Raw genomic sequence first — 6,907 nt, 5'->3', positions numbered from 1 at the left:
CGCGCCGCGCCCCGCCGCATTCCTATAGGTCCTTCCCGGGGCAAGCGAGGCCTTTCCATTTTCCCGCCTTCCCCAGCCCCTCCTCAGCCCGAAACCCGACTGGCCCACAACGTCTCCGCCCTGCCTTCCGTGCGAGCCCCGCCCTTCCGGACACCGCATCCCCCTTCCTCCCCCACCTGCCTCCTGGGCAGCCTGCCGGGTCCCAGGCCTGGCCCCCCGGTAGGAGGTGGGAGGGGACAGGGAGGGACGGGCGGAGCCCCCCTCCCAAGGGGTCACTGGAGGCGGGGACCGGAGGGAGGGGCGGGGTTCATCTCCTTGGCGCCGCGTTGCCATGGCAGCGGGGGAGGGCGGAGGGAGGGGAGGAAGAGAGCCGGAGGGGGATGTGGTACTGCCGCGGCCGCCACCGCAGCTGCCGCTGCCTGCTCATTGCCGCGTCTTCCCGGAGGCGGCTACTGGAAGCCGCCGGGAGCAGCTGCGGTGCTCTGCCATATTGTGTCTTCCCCTGCTCGTTCCTCACCCCTCCGCTGCGGCGGCCGAGCTGACGGTGAGTCCCGGGAGGAGCGGCGCCCTCCTCAGCCGGCGCCGCCCGGCGTCCGCGTTCCGGGCAGCGCGTGCGGCGGCCGCCGGGCGTGAGGCGCGGAGGCGGCTGTCCCCGGACGGGCCCGGACATTTTTGTCCCGTGAGGGATTGGCGCTGGCGCGGGGGTCTCCCCTGCGCGCGCCTTGGGTGGCGTGTGGGCTCCCGGGGGGGTGGCGAACTGAGGGTAGTGCGGCCCCGTGAGGAGTTAGGAGTTTTTCCTGAGGGGTGTAATGACCGCCCGGGAGCGGGTGTCGCGCGGCGGAAACCTCGGCGAGGGGTGCCGGCTCTTCAGAAAGGCTCGGAGGTGGCCCCGAGGACGCTTAGCGCTCGACTCGGGACGAATCTGCTGTTGGGGGAAGCGCCCCAAGCCCGTCGGGAGTCTTTGCAGCACACACCCACCCCTCCCCCCGCCCCCGGCATAAAGTGCTGCGAGACGTGCCGGGCGTGGAGTCCTCGCCCGGCCCCGTGCGGACTGGCTGGGCCCGGCCAAATAGTGCCCGGGGAGGCTCCGGGCGCGGCCGGCAGTGAACTTCGAGCAGCGGGGCGGCTGGGCGTTGGGGGTGGGCAGGGGCGGGTCCCGGATGTGGGGGTGGCCGACCCCGGCACCCTCTGGCCCCTCCTCCAGCGGGCGCCCGGGGGGCCTCAGAGGGTGGCTGTCTTGGTGGGATGGGAGTTAGTGTTTCAGCACTGCAATATGGACACTTCCTGTTCGCCGCTTCTCTTGGGCCCTTGGTTACCTCTGCCCTTACGGGGAAGGTGAGAGGTCGTGTGGGCGTGTGCGAGGCCCTTCAGCCTTCTGAGTTCGCCCCATCGCAACAGCAGCGAGGCTGGAACCCGGGAGGACGGTGGGAGTCAGGGGAAAGCGGCCCATGTGCGTAGTGCTGCATCTTACTCAACTCCACCCCATTGCCCCTTTGCAGAATGCCTCTGTTCCCATCGCAGCTCATGGGAGTTGGCGTGTCTTAATTCACTGGGGGCACACTCTCGGGATCTTCCTGGACCTGATTTCTGCTTTAAAGCCTCTTTAAAGCAGCCTCTGTACTTGGTTTTCTCCTTACAGAAAAAAGTCTTAGCGTGCAAAGAAATGACACATACTTTATTTCTTCTACCCCAACTCCGAGGTTGTGGGAGGAGGTTATTATTTCTAGGTTAGTTTACGCTGTTAATCTTGTCTTCTGCTTGTGACAGCCACGTGGCCGGTTGAGTGTAACTGAGCGCCCTAGCGCAGCTAGGGCTGAGGCTTCACTGGTAGCCAGGGGGTTTTGTAACCATGCAGTAGCTTTGCCTCCACGTTTATTTTGGTGTTTTCTGAGATGGGGAAGTGGAAAAAGCTGAACCGTTCATGTCTATCTCTGTTCCAACCGAATGGAAGACTTTGTTTTCTAGCAGTCCTTGTAAGGTATATATTGACATTTTTGCCTTCTGCTGTTTTGATGATTTATCTTTAAAATCTAAGCAGCAGGGCTTCCCTGGTGGCGCAGTGGTTGAGGGTCTGCCTGCTAATGCAGGGGACACGGGTTCGAGCCCTGGTCTGGGAAGATCCCACATGCCGCGGAGCGACTAGGCCCGTGAGCCACAACTGCTGAGCCTGCGCGTCTGGAGCCTGTGCTCCACAACAGGAGAGGCCGCGATAGTGAGAGGCCCGCGCATCGCAATGAAGAGTGGCCCCCGCTTGCCACAACTAGAGAAAGCCCTCGCACAGAAGCGAAGACCCAACACGGCCAAAAATAAATAAATAAATAAATGTGTATTTCTTAAAAAAAAAAAAAAAAAAAAATCTAAGCAGCAGTGTTAGGTACCATTAAGGAGTGATGGGGAATAGAAGAGTACATTATGGAGTTTCTCAACTTTGGGAAAAAATCGTTTGAATTTCAGAGTCATTAATGAAAGTTTCTAATGTAAACAGAAATAATCACATTCTGCAGGATTTCTTTTTGATAGTTTCATAAAAATCTCAGTTTTTCTCTTTTTACATAAAAATTGTGAACTGAAAAGATATAAATATATTACCAGTGAAAATACTTGCTTAGGGATAAAATAAATACTTGTTTGATTTGTGCATGGGCACTTTCTTAAGCCTTTTTAAGGAACAGTATTAACAGTTCATATAAATGTTAATGTCAACAGATATTAAGGGTATGAAATTAAAGTTTTAGAATATATAAAAGTAAAAGATCAAGGGCTGAAGATCAAAAAATTAATAAAAAGTAAAATAAATAAAATGAAGTAATTTTAAATAAATTATTCTAAAGTAAGATAAAGGTTGAAGATAAACTTTTGGAGAGTTTGGAATTTTTAGAATTTAAGAATTACATACAATCCTTGGTTACTAGTGCATCATGTTTCATTTTGTAAATGTTTTGGTGAATTTGAATTATTTCTGTAACATGTTTTTATTTGAATCAGTTTTACTTGAAGAGTGCTAAACCATAGAAAACATTTAGCGTGTTTAAAAGAACTGTGCGGAGAAGTTACAGTAGCACCATTTATTAGAATTTTAATTATGCCGTAATAGTGGTTTTCAGTCAGTGAAGCTAATAGTTAAAAAGATTGGAGAGGCTTAGGTATGCAAAAGATAATGCAATTGAGAAATGAATATGTGTGCTGACAACTGAGAGCAGTGCATAGTTGAGAAAGAAAACTAAATGAGGTGAAGAAATAACTTATATAAAGCAGGAAGCACTGAAAACATATGGTGGGAGATAGCTACATTATTAGTTATGGGATCCGGCTATCAAATAAAACTTTAAAAAGTGCCATCCAAACAAGGATTAATCTTGTTCTTATGGCAGCTTGTATGTGTGTGCCTTGCTTTTAGATTGTTGTCATTTTAGTAAGTGGGTTTTGCATAAATGCAAAAAGGTCCTCCAAAAACAAAGTTTTGAGGGCCCAATTCTTTGCTGATTTTTTTTTTTTAATTTTTTATTTTTGGCTGTGTGGGGTCTTCGTTGCGGCCCGCAGGCTTCTCTCTAGTTGTGGTGTTCGGGTTTTCTCTCTCTAGTTGTGGCGCACTGGCTTAGTTACCCCACGGCATCTTAGTGGGATCTTAGTTCCCTGACCAGGGATCAAACCTGGGTCCCCTGCTTTGGAAGGCGGATTTTTTACCACTGGACCACCAGGGAAGTCCCTTTGCTGATTTCTTAGGGAAGAAAAAGTGCTCTAATATTTGATTCCTATTCTTGGGTTGAAGAGACATTATTAATATATGTGAAAAAAAGTTTACAATGTGAGATGATATAATTCGGAGTTAAATTGTGTGATGCAGGCAGGTGCTGTAACAGTTGAGAATGAAACTAGAGGGTTTGAGTAGATAGGGGAGGCTTCTTGAAGAAAGTAAGGCTTTTGTTTTCAAAAGTCTAACCTTCATGTTACTCGCATTAGATTAATTTTCCTAAAGGTTGTATCACTCTAACAACCAAAACACCTTATTTCAAGCATAATACCAAATTTCTTCTCAAGATTTTTCAAACTTTGGTCCCAGTCTTCTCTCTTCTTATCTTCCACTAACCTACAGGAACTGTTCATTATTCACTACTTCAACATGGTATAACAACTTACTACTTTTTACGTTTGCTGATACAACATTTTTCTGTTGGAAATGCACCTGCACACATCCTCTTAACTGTTGAAGATCTTCTCAAACTTGAGGCTTGGTTAAAATCTTGATTGTCCTGTGAGCCTTAGAATCATAGAATTTTAGACCTGTCTTCCACCTCTCCAACTGAAATTCTTTTCTCTAATAGCATATTATTCTGTTGGGTTGTAGCATTCTATACTGCCTTGTTTTTATTTAATAAATATTTTTTGAGCACCTACCATGTGCCAGGCACTGTTATAGTAACTGAGGCTACAGCCTTGAATAAGACAAATTCCCATATTCTTTGTTATCTTTTTAGGTTTTATCACCCCAAGAAAATTATAGTCTTTGACCACCCAGAGGAGTCTTTCCGCCCCCCCCCCCCTCAGGTATATGTTATATGCTTAGTGAGTATTTGATTATTTTCTGAGTAAAGAAAAGGCAGCACTTATGAGGTGGAGAGATGGATGGAAAGGTCTTTCTTTATAAGTGAAGGGTACAAAGGAATAACCAATTATGGATGGGCTTGAAAACATCACTTTTGAATTTAAACATGGTTTAATGCCAAAAAAAAAAAAGGTGGCATTTAAGCTTGGGAATGATAGGATAAAATCCTTATTTGAGGAAGGTTCATTTGACAGCAGTGTGCAGGACTAATTATTGACTATGGGAAGGAAAGAGATCTATTAAAGGACAAATTAATAACTTTGAGGAGGAGGTTTGGAAGGGGAGCATAATCAAGAAGATGGTGAGTTTAGTTGGAATGTTAGGTGAGTGGGAGATATCAAGGTGAATATAACCTTTAATGACTAGAGATTAGAGCTGTGAGATAATCCATTCAATATAGAGGTGACAGCTAATGTTACAATTTTTTGTTATAGAGTTAGTAATTGAAGTGTTGAGGCCTAAGAATGATGCTTTGGGAAACAAGTATAAGGGGCATCTGCTTTGGTCATATGTGACTTCATAATTAATACTGTAGACTTGTTCAGTAACTTAATTTCCACTCTATGAGAATGCTACCAAATATATAGGAACCAAAAGAATGTTTATCATCATCCACTTCCAAAGGATTTTGATTCATATATTTCTTATTCCCCTTACCCTAACTTTTTAAATTTAAATAAACGTTTAATTTTAGAATAGTTTTGCAGTTACAGAAAAGTAGCAAGATAGTAGAGTATACCTCACCCAGTTTACCCTATGGTTGACATCTTATATTACAGTGGTACAGTTGTCACAACTAAGGAAACAAAATTGCTACTTTACTGTTAACTAAATTGCATACTTTATTCAGATTTCATTAGTTTTTCCCTAGTGTCCTTTTTCTGTTCCAGAATTCTAGTTTCTCAAATTTTTCTTATTTCTGATGATTGTGACAGTTTTTAGGAGTACTAGTCAGAAATCTTATAGAACGTCCCTCAGTTGAGATTTATCTAACATTTTCCTCATGATTAGACTGGGGTTAGAGTTTTAGGGAGGAAGAGAACAGAGGTGAAGTGCCATTTGCTTCACAGCGTATTAAGGGTATATACTAAGAACATAAAATTGATATAATGTTAACAAACATTGATCACCTGTTTGAGGTCTTTGTCGGGTTTCACTCCCCACCCAATCATACTCTTTGGAATCAAGTTACCAAGCACAGCTCATGCTCAAGGCCTTGACCTAATTTTAATTCATGTATTTCTTTATTTCCCTCGACCTAATTTTCTTGTCCATAAATAAACATTAAAGTTGGACAAATATTCATTGAGCATCTTCTGTATTTAAGTGCTAAGGGTATAGTGGTGAGCAAGAGACATCATTTCTACTCTTTTGGAGTCTGCCTGATGTGAACATAAAATAAATAGAATTTATCCCCTCACCTACATAGGTCTTATTTCACTGACAGTTGTAAGCATAGTATTACTGTAAGCCTAAAAGGCTAAATAAAGTTCTTAAGTAGCCATTTAGAAAATATGCTGTTATCACAAAGATTAAATATATATACCATTACAATAACCATCTTTTTGCTACCAGCATGGATAAGGGAAAATTACTTTGATTCTCTCCAAGTAGATGTATTACTGCTTAATTAGCAGAGTAGTTTAATTATTGTTAATTATCTTTGTATCTTATAAAGTTTGCAGGTTGTATAAGAAAATTCTTGGCTTCTTGATTTTATTTCAGAGGCATTTGGTGCTTTTGCTACTTAGAGGTTTTTTCCTAAGAAGTGGTTTGAAAGACGTGTTGAATAAGAATTTCAGTTAATTTTTTCTACTTAACTGGGTTAACTAAAAGCACTATTACTTTGGACTCTTATTGAAATTCTCCCTAAAATGTATTATTAATACATTTACACTTTTCACATTTTATGGTGTTCAGCCCTCTGAGCATAATTTAATATTTAAATTAGAATTTTGACACAGAGAACAGTTATTTTGAGTTTTTATATAACCTTGGAGGTAGAGAGTTGAGGAAATTGATAAACTTATATCCTTGTGGTTTGTTTATCTTAAAAGAGGAAATACAGGAAAAAAGGAAGAGATTTCTTGTAAATTGAGGTTTTACTGTTCCTTCTGCCTGCCCTATGCCTCTGTCCAACTCCTCCATCCTTAAAAGTTCAATTTAAATTCTACCTCTATGCTGATTGAGCAACATTTATTAATAATCATGGCAACAATTACTACCTTTTATCAGGTGCCTACTATGTTCTGGCGTGGCATTATACTAGACACATGAGTATATAATTTAATTCTCCAAAACAAC

At 43.6% G+C, this 6,907-nt stretch overlaps 1 protein-coding gene across 2 annotated transcripts in view; it reads left to right on the top strand.

Moving 5' to 3' along the window:
* Positions 1-377: 377 nt before the first annotated feature.
* FOXN2 (forkhead box N2) overlaps positions 378-6,907 on the top strand; it is a 56,709-nt gene continuing 50,179 nt past the window's right edge. For both annotated transcript variants that reach the window (XM_036873380.1, XM_036873378.1), the window contains exon 1: positions 378-544. The gene's annotated coding sequence lies outside the window, so the exon portion shown is untranslated. The remainder of the gene's footprint in view (positions 545-6,907) is intronic.

Source organism: Balaenoptera musculus, chromosome 13 (assembly GCF_009873245.2).
Source record: "Balaenoptera musculus isolate JJ_BM4_2016_0621 chromosome 13, mBalMus1.pri.v3, whole genome shotgun sequence".
Classification (NCBI taxonomy): Eukaryota; Metazoa; Chordata; class Mammalia; order Artiodactyla; family Balaenopteridae; genus Balaenoptera; species Balaenoptera musculus.
This window is presented reverse-complemented; position numbering and strand designations above follow the sequence as displayed.